Source organism: Callospermophilus lateralis, unplaced genomic scaffold, assembly GCF_048772815.1.
Source record: "Callospermophilus lateralis isolate mCalLat2 unplaced genomic scaffold, mCalLat2.hap1 Scaffold_123, whole genome shotgun sequence".
NCBI classification, from domain to species: domain Eukaryota; kingdom Metazoa; phylum Chordata; class Mammalia; order Rodentia; family Sciuridae; genus Callospermophilus; species Callospermophilus lateralis.
In genome coordinates, this window is record NW_027512416.1 from 545,893 (window position 1) to 569,965 (window position 24,073).

The 24,073-nt window shown below is 34.6% G+C and overlaps 1 pseudogene; it reads left to right on the top strand.

The window, feature by feature from the left end:
- The first annotated feature begins 1,818 nt into the window (after positions 1–1,818).
- The window catches only part of LOC143640133 (kynureninase-like), a 163,621-nt pseudogene continuing 141,366 nt past the window's right edge, over positions 1,819–24,073 (top strand).

Genomic DNA, 24,073 nt, shown 5'->3' on the forward strand with positions numbered 1-24,073 from the left:
TTAAGCCAGAGATCCTGCGCCTAATAGATGAAAAAGTAGGCCCAAATCTCCATCATGTCAGATTAGGCACTGACTCCCTTAATAAGACTCCTGTAGTGCAAGAAATAAAATCAAGAATCAACAAATGGGATGGATTCAAACTAAAAAGTTTCTTCTCAGCAAAAGAAACAATCAGACAAGTGAATAGAAAGCTTACAGAATGGGAGCAAATTTTTACCACAGGCACATTAGATAGCAGAAGTATATCCTAGAGATTAGTACTCTAATTCTAGTCACTTATTTATGAAACCTATTTACAGAATTCTTTGGCATTTCTTCCTGCACATCCTTCTCTTTCTCAAGCAACATCATTACCACATTTTCTTTTTTCCTTGCTTCACACAGAAAAACTAGAATATCTTGTTTAATATTTAACAAGATTCAACTTTCCCTTTTGTTGAAATCTTTCAGTGAGTTCCCAGCACCCTTCAGATAGGCCAAAATGTTATTTTGACTGACTCCCAAAGCTCTGCATATTATGATCCACAGTGGTTCCAAAAATTTATCTCTAATGTTCTTATTCAGGTTTCTTCCCTAACCCCTTTCATGGGACTAATCTTTATTTTTAAATCTCAGTTTAAGGACATTTCCTAAGAAGTCATCATTAATCAAAAGTTTTTATTAAGAGTAGTCCAGGAATTTTGCTCAAGAATCTTATTCCATTTTGTGTTTATTTAAATGACAATTATTTACTTATTTAATATCTTTTTCTCCTTGACTGTAAGTTCCCAGAGGGCAAAGGAAAAATGTATGTGTGTGTTTGTGTGTGTGTGTGTGTGAGTGTGTGTGTGTGTGTGTGTGTGTGTGAGAGAGAGAGAGAGAGAGAGAGAGAGAGAGAGAGAGAGAGAGAGAGTTTTCTCTGAACAAAAAAGCAAGAATAAAGAATGTTCATTCATATGGTGATTTTAAAATGTGTTTGCATTTTTAACTTAGCACTTCCTTCCTCAGAATTCAATACTGATATCATAGGAGAATAAGAATAATTTAGATGGGAAATAAATTCTGATTTAGTCAATAGGCAAGATTTAGTAAATAGGCAAGATTTAGTCAATAGGCAAGATTTAGTCAATAGGCAAGATTTATAATTAGGATTAGTTTCAAAGGCTTATAGGGAGATAGGGATGGATTAACCTATATTACCTGAGGGCAGGAGAAAATCTCAATGAAAAATAGTAGAAGTCAGAAAAGTCAGAAAATAACACAAAAGATTGTTAAATACTTTGTTTACTAAAACACTTGGTCTTAGTAATTATATAATTATATTACCTTAGTAATTATATAAATTACTAAGCTCCAAAATAAGTATGGATAAATTTTTTATGGCAAAATATCTAAGTACTATCAAGCAAGGAGAAACAAGATTGACCTTGACCTTTTTGATGATCAGAAGTCTGAAGGGATAAATAATAGTGTGTAGATGTAAAAAGAAAATAAAAAAACTTGCCTCAAAATCACTTGGCTAAAAAGTAATATGTTTAAAATTTAAACTTATTTCTTTCTGACCTCAAATGTACAATATTCTAATATGTAAATGTAATCCCAAATAAGTGTGGTTATCAACTGATTTACTATTTTTTCCAAGTAGCAATGCATTAAGCACTACCTATCCTGAATCTAGCTTTAGAAATTTAAGTGGAAGGAAAGAAAAACAAAAATATTTTCAAAGAAAGTTTTTCTTTGAAATTCTGTTCAGACAATACAATGATTCAAAGGTTTCAAAGCTGGAAGCTAATTATGTAAAAGGGTGAAACAGATCAGCATTAAAAATGTGCCAACATAATGGTTTTAGAAATCACCTACAAGATGAGATGGAAATTTCTATCAAGACAGCTGCCTTCTGATGAGAGGGTGCCAATGGATAACATGCACAGGTCTCCAGATGCACATGGTAATTACACGACATGTCAAGGTATAGCTATGCAAAATACTGTGCAGTGTGGCATAGAGATGATTCAATATCCCTTTATTTAATTGCTATTAACTAATGTGTGCTTTAGAAAGAAAAAACATCAAACACTACATCAACAGATTTCTTTAATAAAGTGAGGTAGGGAGTGTTTCTTGTTTCTTTTAAATAGTCTGCTGGTTCCCTTCAATGACATTAAAGAGAAAACCTACTATAGCACAGCACATCTTCAGAATAGAATTTGTGCTTCAAGTCTCAAATTAAAAAACTATTATGTGAGTAATCTGTTATGAATATCATTGGGATAATCCATTCTGAGATAACACTTGTGTATTTGCCTTGGGACATTGTCTAGAATATTTGATACTGAGAAGGCTAAATATCAAAGAGGATTTTAACACAGGTGCATGAATAAAAAAATATAATTTTTTAAAATGAAAAATATGTCACACACAGTCCTAGGAAGAGAAGATACTTCAACTAGTTCAGATCAGGAAGAAAACTAAATAATTAAATGCAATAATATAGTTTAGCTTCAAAAATAAAAGCATGTAGAAATCTAGGATTTTTTAAAAAAATTCATTTCCAAATAAAGGGGCATTATGAGAAAAAGGAGATGTACGAGTCAATACCTTAGCTAGGGCTAGAAGAAACTATTATTAAGCAAGTATTGTTTTGTTTGGAGGAGTGGGAGTAAAAGACGTCAGGGGACCAAAGAATGAAATTTTAACACAGAGAGTTGAAGTAGCAAAGTCTTACATGTTTGACCCACATTATAATTTGAGAAAAATCATAGGCAGTTTGGTGGCTGGCACATAGCCCATGAAATGGACCATAATGAGTTATAGCTAAAAACAGGTCAGGTCTACAAATGTCACACCAAAAAATTTTCACTTTTTTTTTTAATGTCACAGAAAGAAATCAAAAGGACATTGTTGCAAGTCAATGGCATATCACCAAAAAAAAAAAAAATGGATTCAAGTTAGTACACCAAAGGGGAAAAACAAAAGAAACAAAAACTGACCTGTAGCAAATGAATTACAAACTAGACTTGCATGATTAAGCTGAAAAGTAAGTACTGTCCCCTTTCTGAAAATTTCCAAGAAACAGCACTGCTTCCAGTAATTCATCATTTAACACTGTTCCATAGAGAAACAGACTTTTGCTGTTGTTCTTTTGGTTTTGAGAGTACTTCTCTTCAAGAATCTATAATGCAATTTACACATCTTATCTCATAACATCAGTATAGGTGACTTGCTAATCTCAAAAGAACAGAACAAGATAATAAAGACAGAAGCAATTTAGTTCTCCAGAATAAACCAGGTAAGCTATTAGAGAAGGAGATTATATTGAAATTTCAAACCACTGTTTTATCTGACACTATAATTGCAAACAAACAGGTATTTAATATTTTTTACCAGAAAATGATTTAGAGAACAACTTAAAGTTCATAATTCTGCCTTATTCATAGCAAAATGCTATCAGGCACAGCCGTCCTCTTCAAAGGCCACTGAAAATCACTCATTGAAACACTTTGGTAGAGAGAGAAAAACACTCACCAATGAACATACTTATGCTGCTTTGTAAAGGGTGTGCCTCTCCCATCAAAAAGTATGGGGACAAGAAAGATAGTGGAAGGCAATGGACATTGTCACCCCAGGTACATGTATGACTGCACATATAGTGCGATGTTACATTGTGTACAATCAGAGAAATAAAAAGTTGTGCTGTAATTATGCACAATGAATCAAAATGCATTCTTCTGTTCATAAGTACTTAATTAAAATAAATAAATATTTTTTAAAAAGTGAAGTCTTTTTCATTCTCTCTTGAATTTGGACTGCCCACATGGTTATCTTTGACAAGTAGAATTTGGTAAACGCATGTTTTTGGACTTCTGAGCTCAGGTTCCATAGGTTCTATTTTTTCTCTTGGTACCTAGTTTCATATAAATAAATACAGGCTTTGCTGCTGGAGATGATGGACACACAGAGAAAGAGGAGAGATACAGATAAGAAGTTCACATGGGGGACCTGAATCCTACCTCCATAAATGAGGACAAAGAGATCCATCAGCTCCCATGAAAATCCTATTGGGCATAGTTGAGCTATCTGTGCTCGCTCTTGCCCAAATTTAAGTCCCATGGAATGCTGAGCAATAAACAGTTATTACTGAGAGCTATTAAATTCTGGGATACCTTCTTACACAGTGAAATTCAAATAATATGCTTACTGCTACTGTTCTGTGAAAAATCCCAGTGGCAGCACACACTGTCATGCAGGAAATATCTGGAGGCTCACTTAGCACAAAAATGTCAGACCACATTGGCAGAGGCAAAGCCACATTGTCAGACCTCACAGGATAAACAGAAAGTGGACATAGCAAGAGCAGCAGAAGATCCATAGACTTCTCAATATTTACATCAAGAAGTGAAAGCAGTAGCGCACATATCCTGGACAGCAATGTGTGTATGGTACAGCTCAGTCAGACCAGATCAAGCAGCAATCATGGCATGAGAAAGATTTTAGAAAATTCTTTGTGTATATCCTGATAAAATTGCTATTTTTCTTCCCTTAAGAGAACAAAGGAAAAACAAAACAATAAAAATTTCTTCCAATTATGCTGCAATAAACATTGATTGTGATTGTGTCCCTGTAGTATGCTGTTTTTAAGTCCTTTGGGTATAGATGTGTCCATCCACATCTAAAAACGGTGTGAATATACTTTGAATGCAAGTGGGATAGCTGGGTCAAAAGATGGTTTCATTCCCAGTTTTCCAAGGAATCTCCATATTGTTCTCCATGTTGGCTTCACCATTTTGCAGTCCCACCAGCAATGTATGAGTGTGCCTTTTTCCCCACACCCTCGCCAACACTTATTGTTGTTTGTATTCTTAATAGCTGGCATTTTGACTGAAGTGAGATTATATCTTAGAATTGTTTTTATTTGCATTTCTGTAATTGATAGAGATGTTGAATATATTTTTCATACATTTTTTGATTGATTGTATATCACCTTCTGAGAAGTGTCTATTTATTGCAGCACAATTCACAATTGATAAACTGTGGAACCAACCTAGATGTCCTTCTGTAGATGAATGGATAAAGAATATGGAATATTAGTCAGCAATAAACAAGATTAAAATCATGTCATTTGCAGGTAAATGGATGGAGTAGGAGAATATAATGTTAAGTGAAATTAGCCAATCCCCAAAAATCAAATGTCTAATGTTTTCTCTGATATAAGAAGGCTAATTCATACAGGGGTTGGAAGGGGGAGCTTGGGAAGATTAGACAAACTCTAGATAGGGCAAAGGTGAGGGAAGAGAAGGGAGGGAGCAAGGGGGTAAAAAAAGAGATGTTGGAATGAGATGGACATTATTAAACTAAGTACATGTATGAAGAAGACACAATGGTGTGAATATACTTTGTTTACAAGCAGAGATATGAAAAATTGTGCTCTATATATGTAATATAATTTTACTGCATTCTCTTGTCATATATAACAAATTAGAATTTTTTTAATCTACAAAAAAATAATCAAGGTATCGTGTCCATCTACAACTAAAAATGTTTAAAAATTTTTCTCATAATAATTGTTATATTCCTTTTGTTATGTTCTGCAAGTACTATTTATTTCTATATTTAAAGCTAATCATAATGTATTTTGGTGTGTCTTATCTTTTTAAAGTTTCAGTGCAAAAATCTGATAATTTATCATGCATAGTAATATTAAAAGAAAAGCCTATCTTCCCCAACATAAACAATATCATCTTGTGTGACACCAAAACTCATTTCAATAGATACACAATATGAGTTTTTCTATTGAAACATTGTGGTCCATTCGAAGATACCAATGCTTAATTATTTAAAACAGCATGTCATTGCATTTAAAATATTTATACATTGGAAATTGCAAACATGCTAATTTATAGATTTTCAAATATATGTGAGGCACCAATCGAATGTTATGTTTCTTCTGAGTATTTACTAAGCCCAGTTGACCAGAACAAATCAGAAAATTTTTTTTTTTTACTAATTTTCCATGATAACTTCCATTTTTATTTCAATTTTTTTTTTCTGGCTTCAAACTATTTGGATATTTGTTTTTAATGAATAAAACTGATATATTAGTTCTTGCTAGCATTCTTTTCCTCTGAAGAAACCCTCTTCCACCACTTTTTGTGAAACTATCTTAAGAACAATCCATGTTCCTTTCCTACTCAGTTGCTTTATATTCCAGGGCTACATGCACAAATTGGATGATGAATTTCCACTGCTGACATCTGAATAAGAAATTTGATCTTTCGAAGGTCATAGCATTTGTATTAGGAATGAGTTCCCAAAATATGAGCTGGGATGACACTGATATGATTAATTCCAAACACACAACCAGAATTAGACATTAAATTCAAAATGTCCAAGACTTTCATGTTTAAATTTATATAATGAAAACAATTAAAAATTTTTTATCTAGCCAATTGCTTATCTTTTAAAAAGATTCTAAGATTTTGATATAGTGACCGTTGGTAAACAGGTTTTCTCCTCCTCCTCTTCTCTCCATTCCTCTGTGTTTTTGTCTTTTAAATAGCCAAAGCTCTGAAGGTACTTCTGAAATTCACACCACTAAAAATTTGGAATTTTTACAATAATTAAACATTTTTGTCTGAATTTTAATGTATTGCATTTTCTTGAAGATTTCTTTAATGCATGTCTTAGTTCTTTGGAGATTTTCAAAGTCAGTTTAACAGTGTTTCTTATTCATTAGCAACTTTTTTTTACAATCTACTAACAAGTCCCTTATGACCCTGAAGTTCTTTCAATTGCAGTACTTTTTAATGTCTTCATTGCATCGTTGGGAATAATTCTGTTACTTTTTACCTCACTTAGAAGCTTAATGATTTTTCTTGCATATATGTCTGCTAAAAATGTTACATAACTCTTAAAATATATTTACATCTTTCATTGTAAGTGTTCTAGTCCCTTCACAGATTATCCGAACCTACCATTTTTCAGAGAGCAGACCTAGTTTACTTCCTGTGGAATTACCCTCCCTCTGATTTGCTGAATCGGTATATATTTGAATATAGTTTAATTCTATAGCATGTGATTTATCTCACACATGGTTTTCAATTCTGCAAATATGACATGAAATCATCACAGGTGCATTAAAATAAATTAGAAATCACAATCTAGAGTTTATAAATTTACTATCAATAATTATATCAACATTAATAATATTAATGGTTATTATCACTAATCATGTACTTATTACTTAATCAAAGAATAGGGCTTTCAAAATATAAGTATTTATTTCAGAGTTACTACATGTGGTCTGTTTGGAGTAATTCTATTTTAATCTAATAACTCTTAATTTCTGCCTTTAGCTTTTTCCAAAATTCTTGAGAATATTTTAAGAAAATCATTAGTTTCATCTTCAGGAGCAAAAACACTTTGTCAGAGAAGGATGTGTTTCACTTTTTTTTGTTTCCTGTACTATGATAATTAGAAAGGAAATATCAGGAGTGATCTCATGTAGTCACAAACAATGTCTCTTCACTGGTTACCCCCTGGAAAGGTGTACCACAAGCTCTCCTTCTCACAGTGCAAACCCCCTCCTTGGCATTAACCTATTAATCCAAATTACAAACATTGCACATCTACTTTATGATAGCAATTATAAAGTCAAGGATTCCAAAAAGAAACAGAGAGGTCCTGTTCATTAGAAATTTTAAGGCCAGTAAATGGGGACATAAAGATATGAGAATATGCTATTTTCATTGATTTTTAGTATCTGCATTCTTTGAGCCACATTTACCTATGAATTTATGCTCTCATTATTAAAACCATTGTAGTCTATTACAGAATATATGGTGTACCTGCAAGTACTTCTTTGTAATCAGTAAAGGGTAAATGTGTTCCTTGGAAGAAAAAATATGCTGAACAAATAAAAAATTAGTAGGAGTCTTAAAAATTATTTCTACAGAACCTTGAAATTGACTTAAACCTCCCTTCAAAGAGTTTCTTTGCATTGGAACTCCCACTGCTAGGCAGCCCCGGCTTAATCTTCAGATAGTTCCTCACTATAAAAGCTTCTCAGGCACAGATTCTTGAAGAGTGGTAGGAGACCTTTAGAGGTTCCTGAGACCTTTGAAGGAAATCCAAAAATGTTTTTCCTCAATGACTTTTCTGAAAACTCCACTCATGCTTCTATATAAAGTGTCCCCTTAGAAAGGTCTTTCCTTACGACCCACTAAGAAAGAGCAGCCTGCTTATCACCTTGCTCTTCACACTTTTTGCCATTCTCTTACAACCCCAAATAACATAAGTTACTTGAAACTATAAATGATACATTTGATGTTGAGTCTCCTTCACTAACTACATAAGTGTGAAATGGGTATTTTTGTTCATAACTTTTTCCAGAGTACCTTCAACAGTACCTGGTGTACTGCAGGTCTGCAGAAATCATTTGTATTTCTTTGAAAAGAATGTATATCATCTACAGGCTTTCATAGAGGTAAGTGTAATATAGACTTTCTCCTACAGCTTTCCAGTTGAAGGACATTTCTCTTAAGTGAATTCCTCTGTTCAATAATTTAGGAACAAAAAGTGTGTGTATAGGAAAAGCATTTATAATATTTAATAACTTATTCCTAAAAAGAGTTAACTAAATTTCCCTTACTAGTGCAGTCATGGGATTTCTTTCAAACTATCACTTAGTACCTTACATTTTTAATACCTGTATAGATCAGAAATAAAAACCATCATCAAAAGGGAAATATTATTATATTAATTAATAATGTGTTAATAAATAGTGTATTAATAATGTTGTAAAATCTTTGTCAAAACAGATTGATGCTCAAGACTCTCAGCAGTAGGTCTAAGCTCCAGCTTATGCTTTTGAATGCTTCATTTATTCTGTGGTTCACTGGTTGCCTACTATCATAGGCCAAGCACTAAGTAAAAAGAGACTAATCATCACCATCAATTTGGGAAAAATTGTCAGCCAGTGAAAAAGAGTTTTTTAGAATAAGTAGAGTGAGGTTAGTTTGGGATGGCATGAAATAAAATGACTGTAATGGCGAGTATATATCTAATAGAAACAGTTGAGTTCAGGTGAAGACTAGGGACGAGACAACAGGATTTGGCCATGATTAGCTCAGGAGTCAATGCTACTTCTAAGTAGTAGTGGCAGTGATCACTTAGAATAAATGGTAAACAAAAAACAGATCTCACTTATTTGATATTCCTACCACCAGGACCCAAGCTTTACAGAGCATTCTAGGTACAAAATGATTTTATAACTAGAATTTCTGAAGGTGTCCTTCTCTTGATGTGCATGGCTTGCTTGCTGTGAGCTTCTCTAAACCAGTGTAATTCTATAAACCATTGTTGACATGATGCTTTTAGAGTTTAAAAATGTATTATTATAGTGAGTTTTATTATTCTGTGGTTACACAAGAGACTTATTCCTATTTTGTGCAAAGTACAAAGGTTTAAGTGAGAAGATCAGAGGTAGGTAACCACTGATTATCCATAGCCCTTTTGATGATCTATAGTATCAGTATTTTAATAGAAATAATGATTTTTCATCTTCACTTCTAGTCTTTCCAATTGCTCCATATTACTTTATTGGAAATTTTTCTTCACAATTAATCACTCTCCTTACCAAAATATCTTTCCCAACTAAGATAACTGCAGGGAACTACCCACAGCTACATTTTCCCTAATGTTTTTACACCACAGACCTTGGTAATGTATAGTCCATCTATTGTGAGAGCACAATAGATCGATAACATGTAGATATGACTATTTTCAATTATTTAAATTTATTTAACATCCTTTCCAGCAAAATTTTCTCCAGGGAGAATGAGAACAAGAATTTGTTTGAGAGAAAGTAGAATTTTTTCTATACATTGATTTGCTAACATTCTATAAAAAACCATATATGCAGAGTTTATCAAAGATGCCAAATAATCTGTTCCTTCAAGACTTTTAAAAAGAAATTCTGTGAGTGTATCATAGCTAAAATGTAAGGGTATGGATGCTTAGAATCTGAAAACAAAATGAAAGAGTTCCATCAAGTGGTCACATACAGACATGACAGTTTGCATTTCACCAATTCATGGAGGAAAATAATTGTTCTGCTATGTAGTTCAGGCACATTTTTCAAGTAAACTCCCAAAATGTAATGCCAAGCAACATTAAAAATATTAGATACCTTCTAAACATTATCACTAACTTATTTTTTATACTATTAAACTTTAACAGAAATAGGAACTAAGGATTTACTTTCTCCTTAGAGCTTGATTTTGAAAATGCATGGTTAACACCTTTACTCATGTTTATCTGTTTAAATTAGTTAGCAGATACACCACAGGATATACTAAACCAAGTATGAGGCCAGCACTGTAAATTCACACACTAACAACTAGCAAATGAAACAACACACTTAAAAATACTACCCTATAAATACAAAGGAAAGTCAACCTAGTGTTTTCTAAAAAGTAAAATAAGTTTTAAAATATAAACATGAGTTAACTTACTTCCATTAATATTCTAAGTTGAATTTTTTCCTATATCTTGGCAAATTGCATCTCCTTATCAAGGTAGAGAGAAAGGCCACGTATAATTTTAAATTACAGCCCTGTGAAAGGCTTATAGGTCTTACTTCTCACTTCAGAAAAGAATCATAGTTTATTTTAAGGTTGTAAATGCTATTTTAAAATATGCATTACATATTTTTTTTTTACTTTTTTATTGGTTATTCAAAACATTACAAAATTCTTGACATATCATATTTTATACATTCTATTCAAATGGGTTATGAACTCCCATTTTTACCCCAAATACAGATTTCAGAATCACATCGATTACACATGCACATTTTTACATAATGCCATATTAGTAACTGTTGTATTCTGCTACCTTTCCTATCCTCTACTATCCCCCTCGCCTCCCCTCCCATCTTCTCTCTCTATCCCATCTGCTGTAATTTAATTCTCTCCCTTGTTTATTTCCCCCTTTCCCCTCACAACCTCTTATATGTAATTTTGTATAACAATGAGGGTCTCCTTCCATTTCCATGCAATTTCCCTTTTCTCTCCCTTTCCCTCCCACCTCATGTCTCTGTTCAATGTTATTCTTTTCCTCCTGCTCTTCCTCCCTGCTCTGTTCTTAGTTGCTCTCATTATATCAAAGAAGACATTTGGCATTTGTTATTTAGGGATTGGCTAGCTTCACTTAGCATAATCTGCTCTAATGCCATCCATTTCCCTGCAAATTCCATTATTTTGTCATTTTTAGTGCTGTGTAATACTCCATTGTGAATAAATTCCACATTTTTTTATCCATTCATCTATTGAAGGGTGCTGCAGCCCGCCTGGCTGGGCAAAATAACCGGGGGGTGACAAACAACTTGTGTACTTTGATACAGCAGGAGTGGAAGCCGTTTATTGTAGGACAGGTGTGGTATTTATACATTTTACACAGCTTATCTAATTAGCATAAAATAGATACAGCAGTCAACCAATAAGGAATCTCCACACTTAATGGCTTGCTTTTGTTACTTCACAAACCACTCCCTCTGGCATTTTGCCAGGCACCATGCAGACTTGTTTACAGACTCTAACATTTCTCTGGCAAAATACCAGGTGCCATCCTGACTTGTTTACAGACCTTAACAGAAGGGCATCTGGGTTTGTTCCACAGTCTAGCTATTGTGAATTGTGCTGCTATGAACATCCATGTGGCAGTATCCCTGTAGTATGCTCTTTTAAGGTCTTCAGGGAATAGTCTGAGAAGGGCAATAGCTGGGTCAAATGGTGGTTCCATTCCCAGCTTTCCAAGGAATTTCCATACTGCTTTCCAAATTGGCCGCACCAATTTGCATTCCCACCAGCAATGTACAAGAGTAATCTTTTCCCCACATCCTCGCCAGCACTTATTGTTGTTTGACTTCATAATGACTGTCAATCTTACTGGAGTGAGATGGTATCTTAGGGTGGTTTTGATTTGCATTTCTCTGACTGCTAGAGATGATAAGCATTTTTTCATGTACTTGTTGATTGATTGTATGTCCTCCTCTGAGAAGTGTCTGTTCAGGTCCTTGGCCCATTTGTTGATTGGGTTATTTGTTTTCTTATTGTTTAATTTTTTGAGTTCTTTGTATATTCTGGATATTAGGGCTCTATCTGAAGTGTGAGGAGTAAAAATTTGTTCCCAGGATGTAGGCTCTCTATTTACCTGTCTTATTGTTTCTCTTGCTGAGAAAAACTTTTTAGTTTGAGTACATCCCATTTGTTGATTCTAGTTATTAACTCTTGTGCTATGGGTGTCCTATTAAGGAATTTGGAGCCCGACCCCACAATATGTAGATTGGAGCCAACTTTTTCTTCTATCAGGCACAGAGTCTCTGATTTGATATCAAGCTCTTTGATCCATTTTGAGTTAACATTTGTGCATTGTGAGAGAAAGGGACTCAGTTTCATTTTGTTGCATATGGGTTTCCAGTTTTCCCAACACCATTTGTTGAAGATGCTATCCGTCCTCCATTGCATGCTTTTAACCCCTTTATCAATTATAAGAAAGTTGTAATTTTGTGGATTGGTCTCTGTGTCCTCTATTCTGTACCATTGGTTCATGCGCCTGTTTTGGAACCAGTACCATGCTGTTTTTGTTACTGTTGCTCTGTAGTTTAGTTTGAAATCTGGTATCGCTATGCCGCCTGATTCACACTTCCTCCTTAGAATTGCTTTTGCTATTCTGGGTCTTTTGTTTTTCCATATGAATTTCATGATTGCTTTATCTATTTCTAAAGAAATGTCGTTGGGATTTTGATTGGCATTGCATTAAACCTATAGAGAACTTTGGGTAATATCACCATTTTGATGATGTTAGTTCTTCGTATCCATGAACAGGGTATATTTTTCCATCTTCTAAGATCTTCTTCCATTTCTCTCTTTAGGGTTCTGTAGTTTTCATTGTATAAATCTTTCACCTCTTTTGTTAGGTTGATTCCCAAGTATTTTATTTTATTTTTTTTTTGAGGATATTGTGAATGGGGTGGTTGTCCTCATTTCCATTTCAGAAGATTTGTCACTGATATACAGGAATGCCTGTGATTTACGCGTGTTGATTTTATATCCTGCCACTTTGCTGAATTCACTTATTAGTTCTAGTAGTTTCTTTGTAGACCCTTTTGGGTCTGTTAGATATAGTGTCATATCATCCACAAATAGTGATAATTTAAGTTCTTCTTTTCCTATTTTTATGCCTTTAATTTCTTTTGTTTGTCTAATTGCTCTGGCTAATATTTCGAGGACTAAATTGAATAGAAGTGGTGAGAAAGGGCATCCCTGTCAAGTTCCAGATTTTAGAGTTTTTCTCCATTCAGAATGATGCTAGCCTGAGGCTTAGCATATATAGCTTTTACAATGTTGAAGTAAGTTCCTGTTATCCCTAGTTTTTCTAGTGTTTTGAACATAAAGAGATGCTGAACTTTGTCGAATGTAGTCAATATAAGACAAATCTTAATATGTAATGCATTTTCTGATCATCTCGATAGATGTAGAAAATGCATTCATTACATATTAAGATTTATCTTATATTGACTACTTTATGAAAACAATAGTTAATTTAAATGACTACAGTATTGGTTAATCCATTCTGCCTATACTCAGTGTTTCCTACATTGTATGGAATAATACATATTACTAATAAGATAGTGTTCAATAATAAATATCTTATATTAAACCTAGGAAATATTATAACATTATATATAACCTAAACCGAATTTTACAGTGTGCAGTGATGAGGAACAAGGGATTTTGCATGAAAGAGATTGAATTTGAATCTCTGCCACTTTTTTGCTGTGTAATTTGCAACCATTATGTCTTTCTGTAAAAGAGATAAACAATGCTTCTGATATGAGTTCTGTAGAAATTAAAGGAAATTTTTCATATCAAGAACTTACATACATAGTTTACTTGCATTGAATGAATAATATTTTTATGGTGAAAAATCTTTCCCTGGTTCTATCTTGTCATTAATAGGTTAGAGTGGCAGAGAATTTTGTGAACAAATTTATTGAATTTGAGAAGTTAAAAATTATGAACTACCAATAAAGTACGGGTGCTATGAGGGCAACATGACTATATTTTTTATTAATGCTCTTAGACTTTCTCATTCTAGGTAACCTTTGGACCCACATTTCCATTTTTACCAGAAGTCAAAGAAGAAATATAGTTAGTTTTCTTCAGTCTCTCCTTTGAATCTTGCATTGATAAGAAATCAGGCTGATTTAAAATCCTCACATCTCATAAGGTAAGAACAACTCTTCTTGTCAACAGGATAATATAATGAACACAGGAAAGAGGGGAGAGAAAGAGGCATTTGGTAATGTGTAAAGCAGTTGAGAATGTGGGTGTAAGATATATGGGAACTATTTCTGCTCTTCATACATATTTTCAATGTTTGAATTTCTTCAAAGGGAAAATATAAGTAAACAAAAAAGAAAAACTAAAATCCCTTTTAGAGATCCTAAAAGTAAATGAATTTACCACCAACAAATTTGCACTTTAACAAACTTTTGAAGTTATTTCTGTAAGATGGAAAATAATCACAGAAGGAAAACTGAAGATGCAAAAAGAAATGTGCAAAGAAAATGGAAAGTATGTAGATCAGTCTAACCATCCCCAATCTGGGTAAAATAACAGAAATATGTTATTGAGGAACAAAGAAAAGATAATTTAAACAGTAAATCTTCTGGAAGAGAAGACAATTTGAATTTTAAAATTTCTATGTCCACTTTGTTACACAAGAGAATAAAGATTATTGTAGACATTGAGGTAATAAACCCATTATCTTTTCACAATAATTACTAAAAGATTAAAAGAAAAGGGAATTTGAAAATTAATGTAAATGATGCAGAGAAGATGATGAAAAATTAAAAAAATGATACAAAGAAGGAATTTATAAAATAAGAAGATGGCAGTGAATTCTAATGTCCAAATATAATTATAACCCTAATACATATAAAAGATTAAATTTCAAATTCAATTTTAAAATTAAAAAATAAAAATAAATGAGTCAAGCTTCATTTTATAAGGCTATGGGAAAATTGATAGTTAAAGGTTGAAAATAATGGAGCTTAAATTTGGCAAAAGAATAGGTGATGCATTGATATTATATTTTAAACATACTTTCAATGCACAAAGCTCTATTAGAAAAGATAAAAATTGATGGTAAATTACTCAATCTGTAAAATTAAAAGAAAAAATGAGAATATGTTTAGATTCAAATATTGATGCCTCTAATATCTTACAAACAAAATAAAGCAAAATAATGGATTCTTTGACTTCTTATGTAATCTATCATTTAAAGGAATATATGTCATTTTGATATACACATGGAAATTAAAAGAAAACAGCCAATTGGGAGGCACAAAGGAAAAAGTAGCCAATTTCAAGGAATAATCATGCAAGTCTCTTCTACAATCACAACCCAATTTAGATATCAGAAAAAAATTAATTCAAAAAACTTGTAGATTTTCAGACATAACAGCATAAAACACACCAGAAAGCAATAAAGACTGAAGTTATTATGGGAAAAAAATAGAACACATCCATGCACACGAAAAAAATTATCTAAGATGAAAATCAATGAATACTAAACAAAAATATAAAGTTAATATAATCTAAGACTAATATCATATATTTAATATTCTCATCTCTACTCTTAATATCAAACTTCAATCCTTTTAAGTATGTGTACACACACACACACACACACACATCCAGCAATATTTGTAACAATTTTTCTATTATTAAATTTACATAAAAACCTTGAGACATCTACATTTTTGCTTAATTTTTTTTACATTCAGCATTGCTTTTTGAGACCCATTTGATTGGGATATATACACACACACACACGCACACACACACAAACATACATACGTACATAAATGTGTATATATGTAATTATAGGTGTGTGTATATATGTGTGTGTGTGTATGTGTGTGTGTATGTATATATATATATATATATATATATATATATATATATATATATATATATATATATATATATATATAAAATGGTTCACTTTGTTCCCTTTAACATGGCATAGTAGTCTCACGTTCTGTTTATCAATTGCCCTTTTTCTCTCTGTTAGCAGTATTTCAATGCATGTCCCTGGCATTTACTGTGCATTTGTGAAAGAGGGACACTGAAGTGAAAAAAATGAACTTTTAAGAAAATGGGCATGTTTAATTTCCCTAAATGTTGGCAAATTCATTACTTTAATATCTTTCCTGAAGCATTTGCAACAAAGGATCTTTCTTCATAGAAAAAGATACATGTCTGCACAGATGTTTAGCTTTCCTATAAAAAGGATAATTGAAAAGTTTTGTCATTTATTCAATTGGAGCAATCTCTGCCATAAGTTCATGAATGATAACTCAAATGTCTTTGAACATTCAGCCTTAAATAAGTCAATACTACAAAATTTTACTCTACTTAAATTTTCTAAAATTTTTATTCTTACCTCGATTGCTTTGACAATGTATGAGAGGGTGTGTATGGCTAATGTGTGTGATTTATCTACTACATACAAGTTATACAAATATGTTGATGTGAACCCCAAACATAGCCTTAGTAAATGCCATCCTAAAAAGTACTAAGGTAACAAAGATGACATGTAGCTATCTTTTCATATCTGTTACATTTTAAAGTTTATTTCCACTTTTTTGAATATGTATTAAGTTGCTATTTCTTATATAAGTCAAGAGATCTTTAAGTAGGTGATCATGCAATTGCTTAAGAGATCAGGACATCTGAAGAGTAAAAGTAGCCTCAAGAACAAACCAAGACCTATCCTCGGGAACCCATGTATCAAATTGATCCTCTAGTGAGTGTAATACTAAAAATATATTGTGAGTATCATTAAGTTGGTAACCTCTAATCTCCAGTAGGTACTGGACCTGCCTTTTGTAATGCTGGAGGGAATGCTATTCCCATTTGCTTATATCATGATTATATTAAAAAGTGGCATTTGTCAAAATGGCAAACTCCTGCTGCCCTGGAAGATGCCCTGAGCAAGAAATAGTAGCAAATTATTGGAGTTGGAAGAACAAGAAGTAAAATGAAGATAAGAATGGAGTATTAATTTCTCAATCCAATTTTAATAATACACCATATACTGGCCAGCAGTTGCTATGCAAAACACAGGCTGTTTTCTTTTGTTCTGAAATCTCATATAACTGATGGCATTTTAAATGGGATTTAATACCAAAGAGATTTATAATCCTCCTTCTATACCTAATTTAATCCATTATTTGGGGACTCCCTTTTAACAAGTTTCACATTCATTACCTCCTTTTTTGGCAAGTTACTTTTAGAAAGAAGAAAAGTGAGAGAATATGTTACACACACACACATACACAGCTTTGTGGCACATATTTGAGAATCTAAGGTGTTCAGGTAAAATTGAGATATGTGGGTACAGATTAGTCCCGACCAATATCTTTGCATTTTATTTTAATTATTTACTTTGTATAATATGGCCCACAGCATGAAGAGTTTACATATCCTGGTTTATCATTTTTCTGGAAAATTAAGATAATATCTATATTAATAAATATTTTATTTATATTCAGGGAACAATTTTCACCTTTAAGTCACTTCACTCTATATCCATCACTCTTTGCCAGGTTCTCTAAGTAAAGTATCTTTACCAAAAAAGCAGACAGGTTTCAAACTAATGTCTGATGTTGAAAATTGTCTCATTTTTTCTTGTGAATTAGTATCCTAGGTAGGCAACAATATAGTGAAATATATACTGATACAATTTTTACACCAAATCTAATCCTTGTATTGTTCATGAATTGATTCAGTATTTTAGTACAAAGACTTTAAATATCAAGTTTAATTGAGCTCTGATATGACACGTCTCCAGAATTTCTTACTGCAGGATAAAGTGGTTCATCTAAAAAGCACAGTCTGTCCCAAACAGATGCATGCCATTAAAAAAAAATACACAACCTTTTTTTCTTTGAATTTTCTCAGAGTATAATGTTGAAAATTTGCTTACTGTAGTAAATGGCCCAAACTAGTAAAATGAAGAATAATTTTAGTCATATAATAGCTACAATGCTCTTTTCTGGATACCCAGTTTAGGCCATTCTCATATTTTATCTGAACCACACGGTGTATTCATCAGCACCATGATCTTGGAAAAAATCACCAACTGCAAGAATTTATTGTCATTTTTGCTGCCAATTTTCTCCTGTGATTGGAAAAAATATTATGTTTGTAAAAATCCTTAAAAACAAATCAAAGTATCTAAGGACAATCTTTAAGCTTGAGAAGACAAATATTTTGTAATTATTAAGATTGAAACCTTGTCACTTTGATTAGCAATATCTTGTTTTCTTTGGAAGTTATTTTCAAGGTCTTTATTCTCAGGTTGTACGCAGTTTGAAAATGTCTGCAAAACTGCTGCCTAACTTGTCACCTGGTTTTCTTCCAAAGTGCAGAAAGAACTAGAAGCCTTTCAACAAATGGACTGTGTTCACCATCTGGCCATTTTGTATCGCACAGTAAATTTTCTACTAAAAATGTCTTTCTTCCCACACCAGAACATAAGAAATTTTCTTTCTTGGTCTGATGTCTGATTTAATTTAGTCTTTAATATAATTTGTTGAGTGCTACAACTGTACAAAGTGTAGTTATGCATATACTATAATTTATAAAGTTCTTTATTACTGAGGAATTGTAGTTACTTCTAAGACATAAGTTGAAACTTATTTTTGAATGTTTATCTTTTTATTTGTAACTTTCAATGTGTATAATGCTATTGAAAACTCTATATTTCGTTAGATATTTTTAAAGTAAACGATGTGAACATATGCATATTTTATATTATGTTTAATATAAATGCACAAGTTTTTCCAAACTTTAAAGCTAAAACTTCCCAATAATGTATATTTTTATATTTAGTCAGTTTAAATTTGACCAACACATAAAATATAAATTATAAAATTACCATGAAACAGTTAAGGACAAACATTGCTATTCTCACCTATTTCAGTTTAGATCTGGAATGTCCCCCAAAAGCTCATGTGTTGAAGGCTTAGTCCCCAATGTACCAATGTTCAGCTGGGGATTTTAGAGATAATGGATGATAAGAATCCAACCTCATCACTGGTTAACACTTGGATACATTTATACCTGACTGGATTATTGGGAGATGGCAGCTAGACCTAGCTGAAGCACATGGGTCCTTGGGGAATATTCCCCTGAGGACCATATTTTGTACCCAACCTTTTGCCTTTTTTTTCAACTTCTAGCCACCATGTGGTGAGCAGCTTTGCTCTTCCATACCCTCCTGCTACCATGGTTTTCCTTACTACAGACCCATAGCAATGGAGCCAGCTGACCATGGACTGAAACCTATGAAATCAAATAAACCTTTCCTCCTTAAATTGATTTTATCAGGTATTTTCCCACAGTAAAGGAAAGCTGACTACCAGATCATCTTCATCCAATATAAATGTGTGAGACCACAGAAGAGGGAGCAAAAGACCAAAAATATAACAAGTCTAGAGGCTATGAGTACATAGAATAAGGCAATGAATGTAGGTATAGATTGATATCAGTTCAAGTTATGTAGCTCTAATATATCAATTGCTCTTACATACATTACTTAATTTTAATATCATCTAGGGTTCTTTTCTCAATGAAAGGAATCGGAGTTTGGATAAGTTATATATAAGTAATATTTTCATGTTTCCTGAATTTTAAAAATAATTTAGGCATTTAAATGTTTTACTTATGTAAATTAAAAAAAACTTAAATCATTAGTAAATCACATCGACAGACACAAATACATGAACCTTAACCTCAGATCAAAATCAAAGCTGGTATCAGCTAAATACATTATAGGCAATAGGTCATAAATAAAAACATATTTATTTAATTTAAATCTAACATGGAGTAAATTTTTGCTGAATATGTCTATATTTTATTTCTCAAAACTGTGTTGCATATGAGCCAGAGAAAACTAGTATATTAAGATTTTTCTCTTACATGATATATGTATAAAATGTTATCTAATAAATCACATGTTAATGTACTAAAGAGGATAGTTACAGTTTTCCCTTAAACATCATTTTGATTTTAATGATATAGCTTAATATTTTATTCTGAAAATACAATATATATTTATAATGCTACAACTTAACCTGTCGCGACCCCTTGCCCGCAAGGAAGACGCAACTCAGGAATCTTCTTTCAGCAGTTTATTCAGGCCTTGATTTAAGTATCTTTTAGTGACTCCCTTTCTTTCTCCCTCCCGAGGGCCCAAGCAGCCTAATAAAGCCTCCCACGTACCAATCTTAAGCCGCCGCGTGGATCTTTCTTATAGGGTGGCAAGAGATAGCGTGCCAACTCTCCACAAAGGAATTTGTTTATCACAGGCCACAGTGGAAGCGGCGCCATCTTCTAATGGCGGCCACAATTTACAACAATGGCTTACTACAGTTCCCCCTTCTAATTTATAAAACAATGCAGGCGAAAGTAGAGGTCCTATCCTACTGTGCAGAAGTGGCTGCAATGTATGGTTCAGTCCTAAGGAGGCGCCTTCCCCAGACCTGACCCCATATCAGCCGACGCCTTTTTTCGTAGGGCGGGGGTGTGGACGTCAAACCCGCATGCAATAAGACATGCTTTCCTTGAGGTCCGTTGAGGGATCACTCAAGTGCAGTGCTTTGCCTCGCATCCTGCATCGTGATGAAGGTGGACGAAGGGGGACAGCTGAGGCTGAACTGTGGCTGCACACAACGACAAACGAGTTGACAGCACCCTGAAAGAAAGGCACGGACTTTAAGGCGATAGAGAAGCATTAGTGTGGAAACCCACCTGCGTGCAATGGCAGCAAGACCGGCAGAGTGCAAGGGCTTTCCAACACTAAGAGAATAACGAGGAAAGACATGTCGATCCCAGTGCAATGTTATAATAACTTGGGGTGCAACGGCCATGTCAAAGATTTACTGTTTAAGCTGCGCAAGCCAGACTTGAGGTGAATTGCCATTTTCTAAAGCTGCAAGAGCTTGGATGATCATAGCCTTATCGTGAGCATTGCGGGCCTTGAGGCGACAGAGAAACCACAAACAGAGAAACATACCGAAGCAACACATTGCACCAAAAATGCCTACCCCCACCCACTCTTCAAAAAAGGAAAAAGCAGAAGATATCCAATCGGTGAATTGACCCAAAGTCATGGGATCAACACGGGTGTTATTCAAGACAGCTATCTGGGTTAGTTGAGACTGGATCATGTCTTCCGCTTCCATGGACCAATTTCCAGCCAAATATTCGCCAATGGTGCGGGAAGCATTCCTGGAATCATTAAATCTGACAGAGGTTATGCATAAATGTGCACGTTGGTCAACACAACCCAAAAGTACTAAGTCAGCCAATTCTTCTACCTGAGCTTGGAGTAAATCTATTCTTTGGTTGGCAGCTAAAATCCCTGACAAAATATGTTGATTAATTGTATTTTGGGATTCAAGTATAGTGGAAGTTTGTTGGACAACTTGATTAATGGTGGCAGCAGTTTGTACTTGATTGGCCATAGCCATTCCGGCCGTAACCGCTGCAGCAGCAGATATCGCCACGGCTGTCACTATAGCCGCTGTGATTCAAAAATCTCTGCGGACTCTAAGTAGCTCAACAATAGGGAATTTATCAGGATCCGCAGTGACCGGGATTGGGACAAAAGTTGGAATTTTCATAACCACTGCTACAGTCCAGGAACCATTCCAACACTCAGATAAGAGACAGGTAGTATGAGAACAATCCAGCATCCCCGACGAGGTGGCCTCAGCCAAAAGGAATAAGAAGGGGGGATTGGACACAGACCATTGTAGGAGGCAATGTGGCATTATACAACAGAGAGTTGAAAGAAACAGATGTAAGTCTATTACCTTGTTCACTTTCCCTAACAGTACCAGAAATATTAGCCAGCCAACTTTTGGCTCCTACCAACTGAGCCAATGCAGAAATATCGGCTGAAGCCCCCTTTTCATTGGAAATAAGCCACTGAAACCAGGACCAACCTACTCCTGTAGAGGAGCTGGCATTATTGTTAAAGTTATAAACATACCTATTAAGAGAGGGGGAAAAGGAGAAACCTTTAGCAACTTGATGTTTCTCCCAAGAATGATCCTGACAAGGCGTAAATGTTGGGGGGAAACCAAGATTAGGGGAACAGTAAGGAGAGGCCTTAAAATGAGTGGCATTATAAATACTACTAGAAGAAGGAGGCACTGGGATTAGTACCTCGGAGATAATAGCCAAGGTAGTTATGTTAAGAGTAGAGCTGCTGTTTGCGGGGGTCCCTGAGCCTGATTGCTTCCCCGAAGCTACCTTGCTCAATATATCACTGATAATGCTTCCTGAGGCCTGATTGGACCGCAATGGGTCCTCCCAGTTAGTCAAATTTTTGGTCTTAAGGCTAATGCATTTAGCTTTTCTAAGGCTGAAACAAAAAACTCCTGTAAGATTAACTTGAGATTGATTAAAAATTCTCTCCATGTCCCCTCTAGGAGAGGCACAGGGAGCAGACATCTCACATGAGGTAGAAAAAAGAGTGGGGAGGACATTAGAATTACCATGAACCGGCATCGGCATTGGCCATGCCCGTGCCACTGCCCACCACCGCATTGGTGTCGCCTGTGCCATCGGCACCAGCACCAGAGCCAGAGCACTTAGCAGAATGAAGATCTTCATCACAGGATTGTTGTGGTATCTCTTGTTGCTGGTCAGCTGATGTCGAGACTCTTTTTGTCAAGCGTTCCGGGACCCACAACGGTTCCGTACGATCCTGGGGAAAAACACATACAGATCCTCGTGCCCATGTCAGCACGGGGTCAGGGCCGTTCCATTGGCCCGTAAGAACATCCTTCCACTTAACATAGCCAATCACAGAGGGCTGAGGGGACACATGTCTATCGGCCGCAGAGCGGCCATGAATATCCAAATTCAAAAAATTAATGGTAAAGAGAGCTAAGGACAGGCGTTCTTTAGGAGTGTGTTCAGCTCCTATTCCCCCTTTTTGTTTTTGTAAAGTTTCCTTTAAGGTGTGATGAGCACGCTCAACAATGCCTTGTCCTTGAGGATTATAAGGTAAACCATGAGTAAGTTGCACTCCCATAGTAGAACAAAAAGCTGTAAATTGTCTGCCAGTATAAGCAGGTCCATTATCAGTCTTAAGGGATGCAGGTGCACCCCATGCTGCCCATGCCTCTAAACAGTGAGTAATGACATTACGTGCCTTTTCTCCCGATAAAGCAGAAGCATGGATAATTCCAGAGCACGTATCAACGGAAACATGCACATACTTAAGGTTACCAAAGTCAGGTATATGTGTCACATCCATTTGCCAAACAACCAATGGCTTTAATCCCCGTGGGTTTACTCCATAATTAGGGGGATGAAGAAATGTGACACAATGGGGACATTGCAATACTATCTGCCGAGCATCCACTCTTGAAATGGAAAAACGCCTGCGCAACGTTAATGCATTAACATGGAAGTTTTGGTGAAACAACTTAGCCCTCTCTAAGGAGGAAGCCAAGCATATCAATTGACTTCTAGTGGCTAAGTCCGCACAGGCATTACCTTGGGATAACGGACCAGGAAGAGAGGTGTGAGCCCTGATATGCATTGGATAAAAAGAAGCAGTGCGGTTAGAGATAAGCTGTTGAAGCTGAGTAAAGTAAACAGACACATTGTGGGCATCACTAATAGTTCCCACGGCCTCCAGGACTTTTAGTGCTTGTACCACATAGCTGGAGTCCGAAATAAGATTAAAAGGAAAAGAACACTGTTTAAAAACTTCAATAACAATTTGTAGTTCTACCCATTGTGGATTTCCAGGAGCAAATTGATGCTGGATAGGGGGAGAGTCATTAATTACATAAGCTCCCATTCCAGACTTGGAACCATCAGTAAAAATGTTAACAGTCCCCGGAATTGGACTGGATGAAGTTACCTTAGGGAAAATGATGGGATGTTCTTTAACAAAATGGAGTAATGGATGAGAAGGGTAGTGATTATCAATACTC